Source organism: Balaenoptera musculus, chromosome 10 (genome assembly GCF_009873245.2).
Source record: "Balaenoptera musculus isolate JJ_BM4_2016_0621 chromosome 10, mBalMus1.pri.v3, whole genome shotgun sequence".
Classification (NCBI taxonomy): Eukaryota; Metazoa; Chordata; class Mammalia; order Artiodactyla; family Balaenopteridae; genus Balaenoptera; species Balaenoptera musculus.
In genome coordinates this window covers 3,800,121-3,818,547 of record NC_045794.1, presented here as the reverse complement: position 1 = coordinate 3,818,547, position 18,427 = coordinate 3,800,121, and the positions used below count along the sequence as shown (strand labels likewise).

Sequence of the window (18,427 nt, the reverse complement as noted above, 5' to 3'; positions counted from 1 at the left end):
ATGTATAAAGGACAAAACCCCAGAGATACCAGCTGGAGGGGGCCTGCAGGTTTTCAGGGAGACTCACCTGGTCTGTAACTTTTTTTAGCGGGCTGCTAAGGCCGGGGACTGATGTCCACCTTTAGAGAAATGCCTGGAAACATCCCGGAATGGGGGCAAGAGGCCTCTGGGACTCCAGAACAGAGGGGCCCAGGAAGCCCGACCAGTCAGGCAGGCTGTTACCAGCAGCCCCGCCCTCGACACCCAGGCTCCCCCGCAGGGCAGTCAGAGGTCGCCACCGGCCCGGTCCCCACGCGGCGGGCGCGCGCAGATCCCGGAGGGCGCCCAGGAGGCGGCGGCTCCCGGCGCCGCTTCCGCTGGGGGCCGGTTCAGCGGCGCGGGGTCGCGCGGAGCGGCGGGAGAGCGGGCGGTGCCTGACAGCTGTGGGCCGGCGGCGCACGGTGGCGGCAGAGTCGAGGCGGCGGCGGCCGGTGCAAGGTGGGTCCGGAGGAGGGAGGGAGGTGGGAGGTGCGTGTGGGCGCCCCCGCCCGGCAGCCGGCCCGGGTGGCGCTTCCTGCTCTCTGGCCCGCCGCGGGGGCCAGCGAGTGTGTGCAGCACATGGAGTTCCGAGGTGTGCGCCCCAGGAGCAGCTGGACTCCCCACCCCTGTCCCCAGGCCCTGCCTGGCCCTGGCCCCCCATGACGCTCTGAACCCTCTGCGGACTAGAGGAGGGCCAGAAGCCCCCGGTCTGAGATCAGAAGGGACCTCAGGGACCCTGTCGCCACACCCAGCCTCTTCATTTCACAGAAGAAGAAACCGAGGTTCAGAGTGGTGAAGTGACTTGTTCAGGATGGCAGGTCTGGAAGCCAGAAGTCCTCACCTGGAGGTCAGTGCTGCCGGGAGCCCCTGCAACAGGGCCAGGACAGCAGGCTGTGGCCCTGAGTAGAAACAAAGTGCTGGGAGAGACGGAGTCAGAAAGACAAAGAGACAGAAAGAGAACCTCCCAGAGCAAAGGAGGGTCAGGAAATGGGGCGGCACTTCCTCCCTGGCCCCACTTGAGCTGTGGTCTGCCTGCGTGACTCAGCCAGCCTTGCTGACTCTGGCCTATGTGTGTATGCATGTGTGTGTGCATGTGTGTGTACGTGTGTGCGTGCACGGGAAAGTCCTCTGACTACATACGTCTGTCCACATACACGCAGTGACCTTGCTGGGAGTCTGCCCTGGGTTTGGTATCTGAAGAGGATACCAAGGACCCCAGATGACTTAGTTCTGAGCGGCTCCAGACAGCAGGAAAGGCCCGGAGGGTGGGAGTCCCCAGAAGGGGGGCAGATCAGAGTCCAGGAGAAGAGCCTAACTCATGAGGCGGTGAGTTCCCTGTCTCTGGAAGAAACCAGCATGTACCAAAGAATCTTTTTATCAAGGCTGTGGGCCTAAGAATATGAAACTTGCTAGGGCAGCATACTCCATATAGAATTGGAATTATTTTAGTTTGGGGGTCCAGGGTTCGTGTCCTTTTTTGGGTGACATTACCATGTATGGCCATGTTGGGTAGTGTTTGCCCATCAGAGCTGCTCTGTGCACAGTTTTGGGGGGTAAATGAGAGGCTTGTGTCTGCCCTCGGAGGTCCCCTCGCCTCTCAGGACTGACTGGAAAGGGTGATGAATAACGTGAGTCTAGGGTGAGTTTGCAGGAGGGAGTGGTCACCTCTGCGAGGAACGGGTCAGCTGGCCCTCTGGAGGTGGCGCTTCGGCTGGGCCTTGAGGAGGAGGCTGGGTCAGGGCATTTGGGGGCAGGGACGTCTCAGCAGAGGCGGGGAGGTGGCGGTGTCTGGGGACCAGGGAAAACGCAGTGGGCAGTGTGGTGCAGAACGTTGGTTGGGACGAGGTCGGGGAAGGCCTGGTGTGTCAGGCCAGGGAACTTGCACTTCTTATTCGGCCTGGGCATTTTGGGATGGGTTCTGAGAAGGGCAGTGAGGTCACTGGGGTTCAGAAGAACTTGTCATTTGGCAGCGATATTTGGGAAGCCAAGGGTGCTGTGGGAGGGGAACCCGGGAAGGAGAGGAGGCTGAGCCGGGCTGCAGGGCATGCGGAGAAGGGCAGGACCTGGGATGCTGCTAAAAGGGGCGAGGGTAGGAGGAGAAACAGTCTGTTACAGGCCAGGGCCCGTGGTAGGGCATTTCCACCCAGGATCCCATTTAGTCCTCCCAACAACCTTACGAAGAGATTGTTACTACTGTCTCCACTCTATAAAGGAGGAAACTGAGACTCAGAGAGGTCAACAACTTGTCCAAGGTCACACAGCACATGAGTGGTGGGGCAGAGACTGAACCAGAGAAAGCTGGAATAGATCCAATCTGGCAGCTAAGTAAATGTCAGAGGCCTGAGCAGAGAAAGAGACCATGGTGATGGAGATTGGGGTCCCAGTGCTGGACAGGGAAGCCCAGGTTTGGAGCAGCGTCGGGTTTGGTGGTGATTGGAGATGTGTGAGCCTGTGATGGTCCCAAGCACCGGGATCGGGGCTGCAGTAGCTATGGCTCTGCACCCCTGCCTCGAGGCTCCCTGTCATGGGTTTGCTGAGCCCACAGGCAGCTGGGGGGTGGCCGGGCTGAGCGAGTTTGGTGGGGGATCCCCCAGGGATCTGGTAAGTCAGTCGCTGAGTTCACGCCCACACAGAACATGCGTGCATGCTGTGTCCGTGCTCAGGGCCCTCAGGCATTTGCCATTACTCCTTGGGTGAGAATTCGTTCAGGTTGTCACACTGTCCCAGGCCTTGGTTCCTTCCTGTGTTTCGCCCATGAAAAGGGCTGGACAGACCCTGAAGGTGGGTTTGCAGGATATTGTGGAATTCCACAAGTGCCTTTTCAGGATCCTAAGAACAGGGCCAGGCCTCTCACAGTGTCAGAGCATCTGGGTGACCTAGGGCCAAGCGTGCTCAGTTTTACAGATGGGGAAACTGCGGCTTCAGAAATCACGGTCCTTCACCAGTGGTGAGTGAGTGGCAGAGGGGGTGCCGACCCCTGAGCTCCTGGCCCTCTCCACTGCCATGCGGGGGGCAGTCTCCAGCCTCTCCCTTTATAAAATCGCCCTGGGTGGGGTTTTTCACAGACAGACCCCCGCATCGGATGGACCCTTTCCAACTGTTATTCTCTTTTTCCCCCTTAAACAATACACACTCACACCCATACGCAAAATGGAAAACGATTTCCATTCACCCGTCTGGTGGTCAAGTCATGTTTGACATCTCAGAGGGTTTCCATTTCTCTAAGGGAAATGTGGTGAGACCTAGCTAGTCTAGTCAGCGAGCCAGAAAGCATCCCATCCCCGTGTGCAGAGCCAGGGAAGTCCCCACTAAAGTCGGAATGTAAATGAGGTGGCACCTGTAGGGAAGCAGCAGAGAGAACAGGCGGGAGACCGGGAGACAAAGGGAGGAGAAAAGGAGGAAAGGAAAACTGAGCAAGTTTCCGGCACGGGGCAGAGCTACCTTGGGGGACACACCCTCTGGGACCTGGTTGTCCGATCCTCAGGCAGCGTGGAGCAGGGAGGTAACCAGGGGGACCTAAAAAGAGACAAGAGCTACTCAGCCTGACCATCCATCCTGCAACCCGTTCACGTTTGAGAGTGAAAGGCAGAGTGTTGGCAATGACGCCGGGACAGCGGGCAGAAGCCAGGATGTCCTGGGCGAGTTGTCATCCTGATGACAGAGGAGGCACATCGAGCGCCAGACGTGCATCTGCTTGGTTAAGCCTCACGAGAACCCAGGGGCGTAGGCGCTGCTATCATTCCCGCTTTACAGGAAGAGTACATGAGGAACAGAGAGGCAGAGCACCATGCCCAGGGTCACACAGCCAGTAACCGGCAGAGGCAGGATTTGCAGCAGGCAGTTTGGCTGCCCCCGAGCCGGGGCCCACAGCTTCACACCTCACTGGCCCTGGAGGCTTGGACGCACCAACAGCTTTGGCACAGACAAGACTCCCTGTCCCTTTCCACGACTCAGCTCGTGACCTGTTGGTCCTTGTCATCCCTTCCCCGCTGTTCTCAAAGGCCGATTTGGCCTGATTTCATCTGTGGTTGAGCCCGAGGTGATGGGGAGGAAGTGCCCTGCAGGTTCTGTCCTCTGCGGCCTCCGCACCTGCTTCAGGCTGGTCTCTCCCTTCTTTCTTGCCTTGTAACCGCTCTGCCCGTTCAGACAAGGTCACGGGGACGGATGGACTGGGTCAGACACAGGAAGACCCTCTTGAAGGCCAGTGTGGGGAGTGGGTTGTCTGCCTGAGGGGACTCTCAGGGGCCACCGTCTGGGGGACTAAGTGACACTCAGGGGCCTCTCCCAGCTTGAGGAATATGAGCTTTTCTTTTGTGACAGATTCTTCCGAGACGTTGCATTCCCTTTGTCAGTTTGTTTTGGCTCCCAGCCCTGGTTTCTCAGAATGTCAGCAGTACTTTCTCCCCTGCCCGTTTGTTGACACATCCTGGTCGGGCTGGCGTGGCCAAGGGGGCAGTCACGGGGCAGCAGAGCCTGACTCTGGTGACACTCCAGCGGTTCTGGAAGATGCAGGGAGGAGGGAGCAGACAGGTGTCCCACGAGGCTCAGATTCCAAGGGCCTCTGAACCCACTGAGCCTGTGCTGAAGGCCCTTTATTTGCATAGTAGAGCAGCCCTGTGGCTCATTGGCTTGGCCCGGGCCCTCTGCTCCCGGGACCCCTGGGTCTGTGCAGCTCCGTGTCCTGCTGGGCCGAGAGGAAAGCTGAGAAGGGCAAGACATAGTGCACACGCTGTGGGTGTGCTGAGACCTGCCGGATCCAGGATCCAGTGGTGTGGTCGCCCGCCTCCCAGACCTGCATTTGCATTTCTGGCCAGGCAGCTTCCTGAACTCCCTTTTTAACTCAGGGGAATAGGAGGCTGGCTCCAATGGCTGAATTACCAGGGCAGACAAGAGGAAAATCTCCTATTACTGGGCGATTGGCTTATTTTCACTTTATTTACTTTAGAGATCGCTCCGTGTTGAGCTCCGGGATTTGGTGAATGGATGGAGCTTTGTCACACTGAAGCCCTGTAAACACAAACCCTTGCCCGCTGGTTTGGAAGGTTGCACTGGTGCTGAGGTGGGGGAAGGAGACCAGCGTCCCGCAGCGCTACCCTGATCCAACACAGAATGTCAGGAACCCCCTTCCCACCTGTGCCTTGAGGCTGGATGCCCAGAAATGCACCAGGCGCGGCTGAGAGCTTGGCTCCAGTGGACTCACTGGTCCTTACTCCAGCCTTGCAAGATAGGTAACTATTATTGTTATTCTCCCCATGTTATGGATGAGAAAGCCAAGGCTGTGAGAGCTGGAGTAACGTGCTTGAGGTCATACGGCTCCTGAGAGGCTGAGCTGGGATTTGAACCCAGGCAACCTGGCCCCAGGGTCACGGGCTCAACCCAGCCTGCCCCTCGGGGTGCGGAGCGCCGGGAACAGTTCTGACTCTAACCAGCCATGTGTCGTGTCGTCGGGATTCACTTTTCTGGCCGGCAGGGGCTGGGTCACCACATCAGCTCTTGTTCTTGATGGTGATCAGTTGTGCTTTTCTGTGCCCTCTTTGTGTCTTGCTGTCGCCTGACCCTGCGTCTGCTCAGGACAAGGTACTTTATTTCTGGGTTGTGTTTGTCCTGCTACAAATGTGGCTAAGTGTGTTTCCTAGTTCTCCAGCAGGCATTCTTTCTAGCATTTTTATCTTCTGCGCTGTGTCTCTCTGGCACATTTCTTTTTTTGTTGGGGGGAGGGGCTCAGCAAGGCATTTAATTAATTAATTAATTAATGAACTTTTAATATTTTAATTTTATTGGAGTAAGTTGATTTACAATGTTGTGTTAGTTTCAGGTGTACGGCAAAGTGATTCAGTTATACATATATATATATTTATATATGTATATTCATTCTTTTTTAGATTCTTTTCGCATATAGGTTATCACAGAATATTGAGTAGAGTTCCCTGTGCTATTCAGTAGGCTCTTATATATAGTAGTGTGTATATGTTAATCCCAAGCTCCTGATTTATCCCTCCCACCATGTTTCCCCTTTGGTAACCATAAGTTTGTTTCCGATATCTGTAAGTCTGTTTCTGTTTTGTAAATAAGTTCATTTCTATCTTTATTTTTAAATTAGATTCCACATATGAGTGATAGCATATGATATTTGTCTTTCTCTGTCTGACTTATTTCACGTCGTATGATGATCTCTAGGTCCAGCCATGTTGCTGCAAATGGCATTATTTCATCCTTTTCTATGGCTGAGTAGTATTCCATGGTGTGTATGCACCACATCTTCTTTATCCATTCATCTGTCATTGGACATTTAGGTTGTTTCTATATCTTGGCTACTGTGAATAGTGCTGCTATGAATATTGGGGTGCACGTATCTTTTCAGATTATGGTTTTCTCCAGATATATGCCCAGCTCTCTGGCACGTTTCTTGTTGCTTGTCATTACTCTCTCCGTGAACTATACTAGCCCCTGCTGTGTTGCCCTGTACTCAGGTTTTGGGGGTTCATCTTTGCTCGGGGCTCGGGGTTCTGGTTTCAGTAGATGTGGTGTAATTCTGGGGATGAAGGCAGCTGGAGAAGCAGCAAGGCCCCCAACAGACTTCCACAGGGACCCCTGCAAATAAGAGAATGTATTGAATGCCTGCCATGTGCCAGGCACTTTTTCTCATCTAGGACTTAGCATCCCCATTTTACAGATGAGAAAACCGAGGCTCAGAGAGGTAAATAAGTCGTCTGAGTTCACACACCTAGTTCTGGTATAGACACCTCCCTCAGGGACACCCCACCATGCTGCTTCTCCCTGCGCCCCACGCTGGCTGCCTGCAAAGAGCTGCTCCGGTGGGTGGAGGGCTCTGCTTGATACCAGAGCTCTGTTAACACACCTGTAAGATCCCCTGACTCCACACCAGGTGAGCTGCCCCAGGCACAGGCCAGTCAGAAATACAGGGGTGGGGAGGGCCAGTTAAAAAGTCTGCTCTGGAACTTCTTTTTAAGGAACGCAATTTTAATACATTGAACCACAGCTCAAATCAGAAACAAAGACGCAGAAAGGAACTGCTAAGGGAAATGAATGTTAATGAAAAAAAAAAAAAAATGACTAGGCCTCCATTATGTAATCACACATTGCAAACTAAAAATATCTTTTTAAATGCACAAGTCCTATTTACTGGAATTAGAAATAGAATCAAAAGCTCTAATTTGTACTGAATAGTGATCATGTTATTCCACACACCACATCTGAATTTCCTGACGCAGGAGGGAATAAATCAATGCGGTTTTATTGAATGTTAATGCACACCCCCCCCCCCCAAAAAAACCCTCCAGAACAAAAGCAAAATGGTTGAACACCTACTGTGTGCAGTGCGTTGTACTGGGAGAAAGAACAAAGGCCACAGTACTTCTTCTGACAGCATAGGAGACCCCTGCCGAGGGAGCAGGACAGACTGTATGTTCTCTAGAAGGACATGGGCTTTGGAGAGGCTTAACTAGTTAGGCAAGAACAGAGCGGGGCCTGCAAGGATGGTGGAATTCAGCAAATGGGAGTGGTTCGGTCCTGGAAGAATGTTCCATGGGGGCTCTTCAGTCCATCTTAGTAGACAGCGTCTGAGCACCAGTCTGCATGGAAATTAAACCGATGAAGTTCTGCCCAGGCCATAAGATGTGCCTTGACCCTCCCCATATTTCTAAGGGTCACCTTCTCCTCTGGCTGGCCTCCACTGACTCAGTTTACCATCTAAAAGCTGTGAGGACCCAGGATGCGGCCCTGGACCCTCTGAACCTTCCTGCTTCCTGTGGATAGAGGTTGTCATATAGAATCAAGCACAGCTGGCCCTGCCTGGCACACGAGTGTCTGCTCTGGAGGGGGGTTCTCTAGAGTCTGCATGGATGTGGCTGTGTGTTACATGGACCACGCTCCGTTAGGAAGGAGATGGTGATCGGAGCCCCACAGAAGGTGCTATGGGGCTGAGGGGGAAGCAGGTAGGCCCACCCTCAGAGACTGACTCCCTTCGTACAAACTTATCCACCAGGAAAGCCAAACAAAACAGACGGCAAGGAAAAGCCAAGTGATACCCTTTTAACAATAGGCCACTGTTGATTTCTTTCCTGTCTGCTGCCTCGCCAGCCCTGGTTGGTTATAGGGCCAAAGGCAGCTTTTCACAGTTGGCCCCGTCCGAGGTCTGGTCACAATGGTCGATGGAGACCTCTCTGCCCCCACCTGCCCGGGGCTGTGGCGTGTCCCTCACCGGGCAGCGGTGCCATGCTCCGTCTGCAGCCGGCGGAGTCTCTGGGCCAGGCTGTCCAGAGTCGCTTTAGAAAGAGGTGCTAACTAGCACAGGGGTGGTCGTGGCTGACCGTCTCGCTATCACCCGGGGACACATGTACCCACCCCACTGCCGACGGCAGGTAGCCTGACCTCCAGGCCAACTGAGCATGTGTTTTCTTTCCTGGGACTAAAACACAAGCTGAGTGACCAGCTCCCGTCCTCCGGCCCTGCCCCATCTGACGGGGTCCTGATGCGGTTCTCCTAGGATGCAGTTCTAGAACTCAGTGCCGGGGGCCAGAGCCGGCAGGTGGGTGAGCAGCTGTGCTTGGTGGCAGGTTCGTGTCGGGAGGAGCTTCTCCACGTGCTGGTGGTGGGCCTGGGCTGCCTCACTGATGAAATAGCTGTCCTTCCCGTCTCTTAGGCAGGTCGTGACAGTGGGGTGAAGCAGTGACAGGTGAAAGTGCGTTTAAGTGGGGCTGCTTATATTTTTTTGCAACCCAGTGGTTTCCATCCATTCATCAAGTTGGGCTTAATTAACCATTTGCTTCGTAGGTCATCTAACAGGTCCACGTGGTGTCGGCTCAGGCCTGGGTGCCTTTTAATAGGGTGGCCGCACAGTCCAGTTAGGGGACTGAGGCTTAGCCGGCGACCTATATTCCAGAACTCTCTGGTCCGCCGAAGCAAGACCCTCAGCTGGCAGTGGGAAGAGTCGGGCTGCCGGGGACCTCAGGGAGCCTGGGCTGTGCTTCCTTCCAGAGCAGCCTGGAGACACCCACAAAGCTAGTGAGAATCTGAAGGCTGGTCGTCTTCAAGAAACCGTCCACAGTGTGTCCTGTTGTTCAGAGCTTCTGCCCTCCCTTTGCCAATATTTGCCCAGGCGTGGGGAGAGTGGATGTAACCACGGATAAGAAAGGAAGGAGGATGCTGGGAGTCAGGGAGTGCGGATGTGTGTGGTCAGACACCCGTGGGCTTAACTTGGTGTCGATACAGTCGGTTCTCGTTCCCAGAGAGCCTCCCGTGTACGGAGCCCTGAGCTGCGAGATGGGGCTAATCTTACCATCCTTCACTTAGAAGGGAGGAACTGAGAAGCTAAGCAACTCGCTCAAGGTCACACAGCCGGTCAGCGTAGAATCAATCCAAGCACGGGCACTTGGACAGCAGAGCCCCTGCTCTTAAGAGGGTCAATCATGTGACGCTGGTGATGATCCTTCACGCGGATGGAGCTCTTTGCCGTGTACACAGCCGTCCACGCTCTGCTGTTAAATCTTTACAGCAGTGAGGTGAGCATTATGCTGGGTATTATATACCTGACGGTGCATAGTAAATGAAATTATGACTGAGGAAACAGTTGGGAAATTGTAAAATGCTCTACAAATATGGAATAATTGTTGACTCCAATTTACAGGTGAGGAAAATAAAGTCAGAGAGGTTAACTGGCTTGCCTGGGGACACATAGGTGACAAAGGGCAGAGTAAGGATGTCAGCCCAGGTCCTAGGACCTCCTAACTGGTGCTATTTGTTTCCTTGACATCATCAGGGAAAGACTGGTTCTGAGTGTATCTGTCCCTTCTCCATCCCCGTCTCCCCTCCCTGCCCCCCACCACCAAATTGGTGCCATATGAAAATTAGGCAGAGAATCTAAAGGAGACTAAGGTCGCTTTCCTTAGCTTGGCTTCCTTGCCCTAAATGAAAAGGAGAGTGAAGTTAGGGGTGGAGTTGGGGAGGGTATCTGTCAGCACGGGGGCCGGGGGGCAGGATGCAGAAACTGCACAGAGGGATCCTTTGTGTGCTGCTACCTCCTAGTTGGCGGAAGAGCCCTGGGAAGGGGTGGGCAGGACAGGACATTTTGCCCCCATGGATGGGCCAGCACGTATTTTATGATCTCATGAAACTGAACACAAATTTATTTTAAAATTGTGAGTTAAGCTGGAATCCAGGGTCTATCCCTGGGGCTTGTGTGTTCACATGCAGTATTTATAAAATAAAGAAATCATAAATATTTTGTCTGAAAGATCTTAGGCTTGCTACTGAAAAGATGAAAAGAAAACCTCTAAAACAGCAGCTCTGCAGTGCAGCCTTTTACGACGTGGAAAAGTGCTAGAATTCTATCTCACACTTGAAGCAGAGGGAGGGATTCTTTCTTGCTAACAATGTCTTATTTACTTGCTTGTTTATTAATTTTTGAAAAGATAAGAAATGAACATTTATTTCACACCTTCTAAATGCAGAATCTATGTTCTGAGCATTTATATGTGGTGGCTCATTTATTCCTCACAGAGACCTTGCTTATGTATTTTTAAAATGAGGCTATCAAGGTCCTGAGAGAGTAACTTGATTCAAACTTCCCAGGTAGTAAGAAATGACAGCAAGATGGGAGATAAATATGGCTGACTCCCAACTGATGTTATTTCCTCAACAACAGACTGAGAAACTCTATTTTCATTTTCTTTGTTTTTCATTCCTTCTTTAATCTCAGATCTCCCATCTAGAATCTTTCCTCCCATCTGAAATACCCCTTTAAAAAATGTCGTTTAATGAGGGTCTGTTTGTGACAAACTAGAGTTTTATTTATTGGAGAATGTCTCCATTTCTCTTATTCTTAAAGGACATCTTCTTTAAGGCTAGAATTCTCAGATGACAGTTACTTTGGTTTAGCGTGTGGAAGGTATTCTACGTTGTAACCATTGAAAGGGAACTCTTTCTCTTTGGTTGCTTTTAAGAATATGTTAGCCTCTATTTTTCATGTCTCCTAAGCTCCCATATTTTTCTGAGTCTCTGTCTTTCTGGGCTGCATTTGGTTAATTTATTTTGACCTAGCTTCTAGTTCACTGCTTCTTTCTCAGGCTGTATCTACTGTGCTATTAAGTCTGTCCACAGTTTGTGATTCAGTTATTTAATTTTTATTGCTAAAAATTCTCTTGGGTCCATTTTTCTTCAAACCTTCTTGATTATTTCTCATGTTTTTTTTGTTGTTGTTGTTGTTGTTCCCTGTTCATATTTACCAGCACGTCTTTAATTTCTTTAATTACATTATAGTCATTATTATAGTCAGAACCTGAATATCCCATTATCTGAAGACATGCCTGGCCAGTGAGTTCCTTCCTTTCTTGCCAGCTTATCAGTGCTTTTAGAAATATTGTTTTTTATCATTTATACAAGATTTTCAGTGGGAGGGTCCGTCTAAGTACTTAGCCTGCCGTAACGCGGGAAATAGAAGTCCAGCATATTTATTTAGTATTGACAAAACTAGGAGAGGGAAAAGCAATGCGATGGAGGTCGGCCTTCTGGACCTAGAAGCCCACCCTGTACTGAAGGCTTCTGTGAGTGCCCCGAGCAGCTCGTGAGGTACCTCAGTGAGTAGCAGTCACGGCGCGGCTCACCCAGCGGAGGTTTGTTCCGTTCAGCACCCACCCACCGAGGACGTGATGCCAGAAGGGGCATGGACCAAACAAGAGGAGGAGATTTTCAGGAGTCGTTTTATCTCTGAGAGTTTCCAGGATGGATGTAGAGAGGACCACGGAGTCCGAGGCAGCCTCCACCTCTCCTCCACCTTTGCCACATCGAACCCCTCCATCCTCTTGATCCCACTTCTAAATAGCCTAGCATCCATTCACCTGTACCTACTCATCTGCCTCCGCCCTGGTCAGGACACACCAGCGTTTGTCTGGACTGTAATATTCCCCTAACGGGTCTCAGTGTATCCACTCCCCCTCCTCCCCCTCCTAAATTCATTCCCACAAGGAGCCCAAGTCACCTTTTATTAATTAATTAATTAATTTATTTTTGGCTGTGCTGGGTCTTCGTTTCTGTGCGAGGGCTTTCTCTAGTTGTGGCAAGAGGGGGCCACTCTTCATCGCGGTGCACGGGCCTCTCACTATCGCGGCCTCTCTTGTTGCGGAGCACAGGCTCCGGACGCGCAGGCTCAGTAGTTGTGGCTCACGGACCCAGTTGCTCCGCGGCATGTGGGATCTTCCCAGACCAGGGCTCGAACCCGTGTCCCCTGCATTAGCAGGCAGATTCTCAACCACTGAGCCACCAGGGAAGCCCCCAAGTCACCTTTTAAAAATGCAAGTCAGATCCTGTCTCTTGCAGCCTTTAGGTGTGGCTTCAGTGATTTCTCACGGCTGTGTGGATGGAGTCCCAGGTCAGCATTAAAGCCAGAGATCTCATCCCAGAGAACAAAGCTTAACCCTGCCACTTCCCTGATACCAGAGGAAGGTGGGCCTGCATCTCCCTTAGGGGCCAGGAAAACGTTTCCAGCGTCCCTCCCACGAAGGCCCTCTCCTGTCTCAGTGAGCAGAGGCGGGTCAGAAGCCCACCCACGCCACCCTCCGGCAAGGGCCTGCACTCGCTCTGACTGGATGGGGCCCTGAGCTGAGCAGGAGGTCGCTTACTACCCTGAGTGATGAACAAAATTGGCATCTTTTTGGAAAGGAGGAAGGGAAGAATGAGTGATATTAGGCAGGCAACCAGGGTCTGCTGCAAAGCCTGACCCACACCACAGCTGGCAGTTGATTTCAGGAGTCCCAGGAGGAAAATTAAGAGACTTTCAGGGCTTTCTCTATCCTGAGATCTATAATGAGTTACTTGAAGCCAAACTGAGGACACCTTCCCTCTGTGTGTTCCGCCCGCAGGTCCCGCCCTGACCACAGCTGCCCTTCAGGAGACTGGCCTGGAGCCACTGTCGGGCCACTGGGCTGCTTGTCAAGGGTGGGGCAGCGGCGACTTGCCACCTTGCCTCATCAGCCCGGCCTGGGGCTCCACCTGGCACTCAGCACGGCCACGGCTCTTACTACGGAGAGAGCTGCAGGACGAGCCCCGGTGCAGCAGGACCCCGGAGACCGGGATCCAGAAGAAACCGCAGGAGAGACCAGTCAAGGTGAGCTGCCCGGACCCCTGCCCACCCCGGGTGTGTAGCTGGACACGAGGCTTCTCATGGTGAGAATCAGAGGCTCCCAGAGGCAGGTATGGTGGGAGCAGCCGCCTGCAGGAAGGCTGGGCCGAACGAGCAGAGGTTCGGAATGATGCCGCAGGAGACAGTATCTCTCATCTTCCGTAGCCCCTCTTAAAAACTGTTGGTCAGCTTACCAAAGTGGACTCCCAGACCACGTGGCGCTTGTGTTTTCTGCGTGCCGGGTTTGTGGAGGGCTGCAGGAAAGGCTGACTGTCCCTCCAGGGCCCGCCTCTCTGAACAGAAAAAGCAAGTGGGTGAGAAAGCAACGTGAGCGCCTTCGATCAAGGGTGGCAGAGGAACGTCACAGACAGCAGTGGGCCTCCGCGGTGGGCGGGCGAGAAGTTTGAGTTCCAGGCCAGGAGCAGGAGTGACAGCTTCTAGAAGTTGTCTGCTAGCCTGACATTCTAGTTTCCCCAGGTCTTCAGCCAGAATGCAATACAGTAGAAGATGGGGTCCGGATGGCAGCGCAGCGGGGTTTAGTTACGGGTGACCGATGTAGCGTCTGCTGGGGGGTGAAGTCACGCCTATTTGGCCACTGTGATGTGTGTTGTTACGTTTTATGTGTCTGTCTTAAATCTTCAGATTGTCGACTCCTTGAGGGCAGTCACAGAATACTCTACTTCTCTTATATTCTTCACGAGGTCAGTACTCAGTAATTGCGTACTGTTTGATTGTTCGCTGTATACCTGTGCGATAAAACGTGATCAGTCAGGGCCTAGAATTTTCATTCATTGGGCACAGTTGCCATCAGCACCTACTGAGGTGGGAGAATGTCAGATGCCTTTGCCACTAGAGCTGGCCTGAGTGTATTCATTCCTTAGGGCTGCCCTAATGAGTGCCGCACACTGGGTGATTTAAAACAACAGAAATGTGTTGTCTCACGGTTCTGGAGGATGGAAGTCCAAAGTCAAGGTGTCGGCAGGGCCCTGCTCCCTCTCCGACCTGCAGGGGAAATCCTTCCTGGCCTCCTCCTTGTTCTGGCAGTTGGTTGGCAATCTTTAGCGTTTCTCGGCTTGCAGCGGCGTAATCCACGCTCTGCCAGCGTTGTCACACGGTTTATCCCTGTGTGTCTCTGTCTTCATGTGACTGTCTTCTTCTGAGGACACCAGTCATATTGGGGTACCTTCTGAGGTCTTGGGATTTAGGACTTCACTGTGCCTTTTCTTGGAGATCGTAATTCAACCTGGAACACTAAGTGAGCTCTTTTCAGTGACAAGACTAGGACGTACACGGGGCCAGGGGTGAATAGTTACTGTGTCCCTTGGTGCGGGTGGAAGGAACAGGGAGATGAATCAGCGGGCCGTGTCCTCTGTTCTCTCGGCATCCAGGGAACGTGGCTGGGCCCAGTGGAACACACATGACGCTCTGGCCAGTGGAGGGACGCCACGCTCCTATCACTGCACCTTTTTATAGGGCAAGTCAAGGAGAGGCCTCAACAGAAGGGAGCAAACAGACCATCTGGGTTCCGGTCAGCCTTAACTGGGAGGAAGGTGGAGAAACCCAAGCTCCAAAGGGGGTGGAGAGTGGCACCCCCTTCTCCTGGGAGAACAGGAGCTCCTGGGCCCAACCAGCTCATTGCCAGGCAACCCAGAGGGGGTTCCAGATGCCAGATTTGAACAGCCTGCTGGTCTTCAGACCCAATACAACTTGGACCCCTTGCTGCCAACTTTCTGCCTCCCGTTCGGAACCCCTTAGTGCAGAGGTTGTAAAGCTGAGGCCAACAGGCCATGTGTAGCCTGTAGATGTGTGTTGTTCACAGTGGCTGGTGTTCACATTGTTTTTATATTATTTTTGGAGTAAGTGCTATATTCACATAGCTCAAAAATCAAATCATTATAGAAAGATATCTAGTGACCTCTTATACCAGCCTCCATCTGCCCGTCCTGCCCCCTCCCCAGTAACCATTTTTATTTGTTTCTTATACATCCTTCTAGAGTTTCTTATTGCAAAGAAGAAGCAGTACAAGTATACATCCTCCCTCCATCCCATTCTTTCTTACATAATTATAGTATACATACTATACACGCTGTTTTGCCTCACTTTTTTCGCTTCATTGATCTTGGTGATCTTTCCCTATCAGTGAACCAGGAGCTTTCTCCTTCTTTTTCACAGGGGTGTAGTATTCCGTTATATGTATCGCTATGAACGTCCCTCTAAGAACCGCTGCATCCCATAGATGTTGTATGGTTGTGAGTGTTCTGTTGTATGGATGCACCGTCATTTATTCAACCAATCCCTGCTGATGGACACAAGCTGTTTATAGCTGTTTGGTGTTTATTACAAGTAACGTTGCAGTGAATAAAACTGTATTTCGTCCTGTACCTGAACACGTACAACATTTTAAAATTCGGAAATATCTTTGAATGATCAAAAGGGCTGGAAACACTGGGTTCTAATGACTGTTGACAGCTGGTTGGATCGAGTGGCAGCTGTCTCTAAGGGTCCCTAACTGGGGACCAGCCTGCTGCCCACATCCAACGTTTTCTCCACCCCCTCTCTGTCTCTTCCACTAAGGCTGAGCGTTGACTCTCACTGAGCACATGAGGGTGCTGCTTTTCTCATAGTAGATTAAGAAGGAAGGGAAATTGCTCTCGTCCTTATGTCTCTTCAAAGTGGAAAATGAAAGCCAGGGAGGCTGTCTTTTTCCAGAAGAAAGGGAAGGGCAGACGTCTACGTGGATATGATTCTGCTTCACTTGCACCTGATGGGTCGGCCCCTGTGTGTTATCGTCTGAGCGCTTGAGCGCATCCTTGCCTTGCTAGGCCCCTGCCTTCTTCTCATCTCAGAGTAGGAGGGAAGGAACTCTGCTCGCTGGTCACTTTTGCTCTGCTTGGAGAACTTTAGCTGCTCAGAGCCCAGCAGTAAAAACGAACAAGACAGTCAGGAGTACTGTTCGATGACATATGTCATCGCACCAGAACCCCATGAGGACAAGGTATCCCTACTCCTGTTTTAGAGACAAGAAAACAGTAACGGAGTGAAGTCGCTCTGCCAAGGTTCATAACTTGTACATGGCAGACCTAGGATCTGACCCAAGAATTTCAGGCTCTACAACCTGTTGTTTTAGCCGGTATATTATGCTGCCTCCAGAGTCTTAAAAAAGAGGTGTGGTTTACGGTTACACCTCTCACCTTTGTGACTGCTGTCAGTGGTGGCATGGTGAGGACGGTCACGACAAAGAGAACATCTCTGAAAATGGGTGAGATGGCGACGCGCCCCAAAGAAGGCACATAAAGAGGATGCCGTCTTGTTCTCCTGACAAAGGCGATGGCTCATCCTTTGCGGTCTGTCACACTGTATAGAGAGGAGTTGGCTTCATTGCCCCTGAGGGTCTTTTGTACCCAAACATCTACGGAGCGCCTTCTGCATGCCAGGCCCTGTGCCAGGCGTGAGAGATGAGACGGAAGAGCCACATCCTGGTCGGAGGGGCCGAGTGAGGACATGTGGACCGAAAGCTGCAGTGCCACCTGGTACCCGGATGTGTCAGGCTGGGTCCTGAATTTCTTGACAAGAGAAACAAATTCACCGTGGAGTAAGGAGGTGGGTGGTTTCCTGTCTTGGGTCCACCGTTGCCTGATGAAGGAAGGAAGCGGGGCCCGGAAGCGCAGGCTGTGAGTTAAGGTGTTGAGCCATCCTTCTGCCTGCAGCCTGGGGGGAGGCTGATGGTCCTACTCTCCCGAGGCCGTGGGCTCCTTGAGACGGCCTCGGCCGGGGCCGAGAGGCGGCCGGAAGGAAGCCTCCTTTCCCCTCGCTGTCCTCCAGCTCAGCTTTTCTCGTTCCTGGTCATTTGTTGAGCAGGTGAGCTGGGCTTACCTCCCTGTGAGGCACTCACTCTCTTCCCCAGTGAAGGACCAGCCTGGCCAGCCTGGGGGCGGGGATGGGGCCAGGAGGGCACAGTTCACAGGCCGCTGTATTGGACTTTTGAAATCACACCCCAGCAGAAGGATCTGCAGGCCGGGGCTTCTCGTCACTGGGACACGCCTTTCTTGGTTTTTTATAGTCACTGTTTATCTTTCATCTCGCCCAAGTTTGCAGCATCTGTCATCTCTGTGGTTATCTTAGAACAATGGGGTGGGGGGTTGCTTTCTATTTATTCTTTCTCGAGTGTGACAGTGTGACGAGTGTGACGCTAACCACAAGGGCCTACAGGCAGGGGGAGGGGGAGGGAGCCGGTGCCTCGTCAAACCCTGTGGTCCTCCGTGCAGCTGGGGCTGGTGGTGAAACTGACAAGACCAAGGTGGTAGATGTGCCCCAGTGACCGTGAGGGCTGGGGGCATGTGGCCTGTGCTTCTGTGGACGAGCAAAGGGAGCGAGCTGCTTTCTGGGTACAAAGGAGAATTTGGAGTCCGGAGGGAATACAGACAACAGGCACTTCTAGGCCCACAGCTGTGTGGGCTTCTCTGTGCTGGCAGCTGGGTGGGCATTCAAGAGAAGAATCCTGTGTCCTTCTTGTCCTCAAGGAACTTAGTGACAAGGAGAGGAGATAAATAACAAGGATTTACTGTAGAGCCCAGGGAACTATATTCAATACCTTGTAATGGAAAAGAATCGAAGAAAAAAGAACATAGATATATGCATATATATGTATATGTATAACTGAATCCCTTTGCTATACACCTGAAACTATCACAATATTGTAAGTCAAGTATACTTCAATTAGAAAAAAAAAAAAAGAGGAGCAAAATGTACAGCTGACCTGCCCTCTTGGGCCTGTTTCCTCATTGGAGAAATGAATGAGGGTGAACTTGGTGAGGATTCCTGATGGGGTCGGTGGAGTAGTGCCTCGCTGTGTTCTGTGAGTGGATGAATCACCTGGGGGTCTCCTTATAAAAGGAACATTCTGATGCAGTAGGTCTAGTCCAAGGCTGAAGATCCTGCATTTCCAGCAGACTCCCAGGTGCTACTGCTGGTCCAAGGACCACAGTGCTTTGAGTGTTGAAGCCCCACAGGGCATTCTGGAAATCTGTGGGGTGGCTTTGAGCTGCCGTGTGACTAAGAGATGCCCTTGGCATTGACTGGGTGGGGGTTAGGGATGCTCGTTGTGGTTCCATGGGCAAATCAACCCCATCAGTGAAGAATCGTCACCTGCCCTGCCAAACTCAATCCAACACAAAGAGAAATCAGTTAATACCTTTGACATAGTAGTGTGAAACATTTTCAAAGAAGTTATGCCCAAAGCCCAGTGATTTAGGAGCTGGTTGTTTTGGGACGAGA

General features: G+C 52.1%; 1 protein-coding gene across 1 annotated transcript in view; it reads left to right on the top strand.

The window, feature by feature from the left end:
* The first annotated feature begins 378 nt into the window (after positions 1-378).
* Positions 379-18,427, top strand: part of CRACR2A (calcium release activated channel regulator 2A) — a 125,283-nt gene continuing 107,234 nt past the window's right edge. The window contains 2 exon segments of the mRNA XM_036864731.1: positions 379-477; positions 12,894-13,138. The gene's annotated coding sequence lies outside the window, so the exon portion shown is untranslated.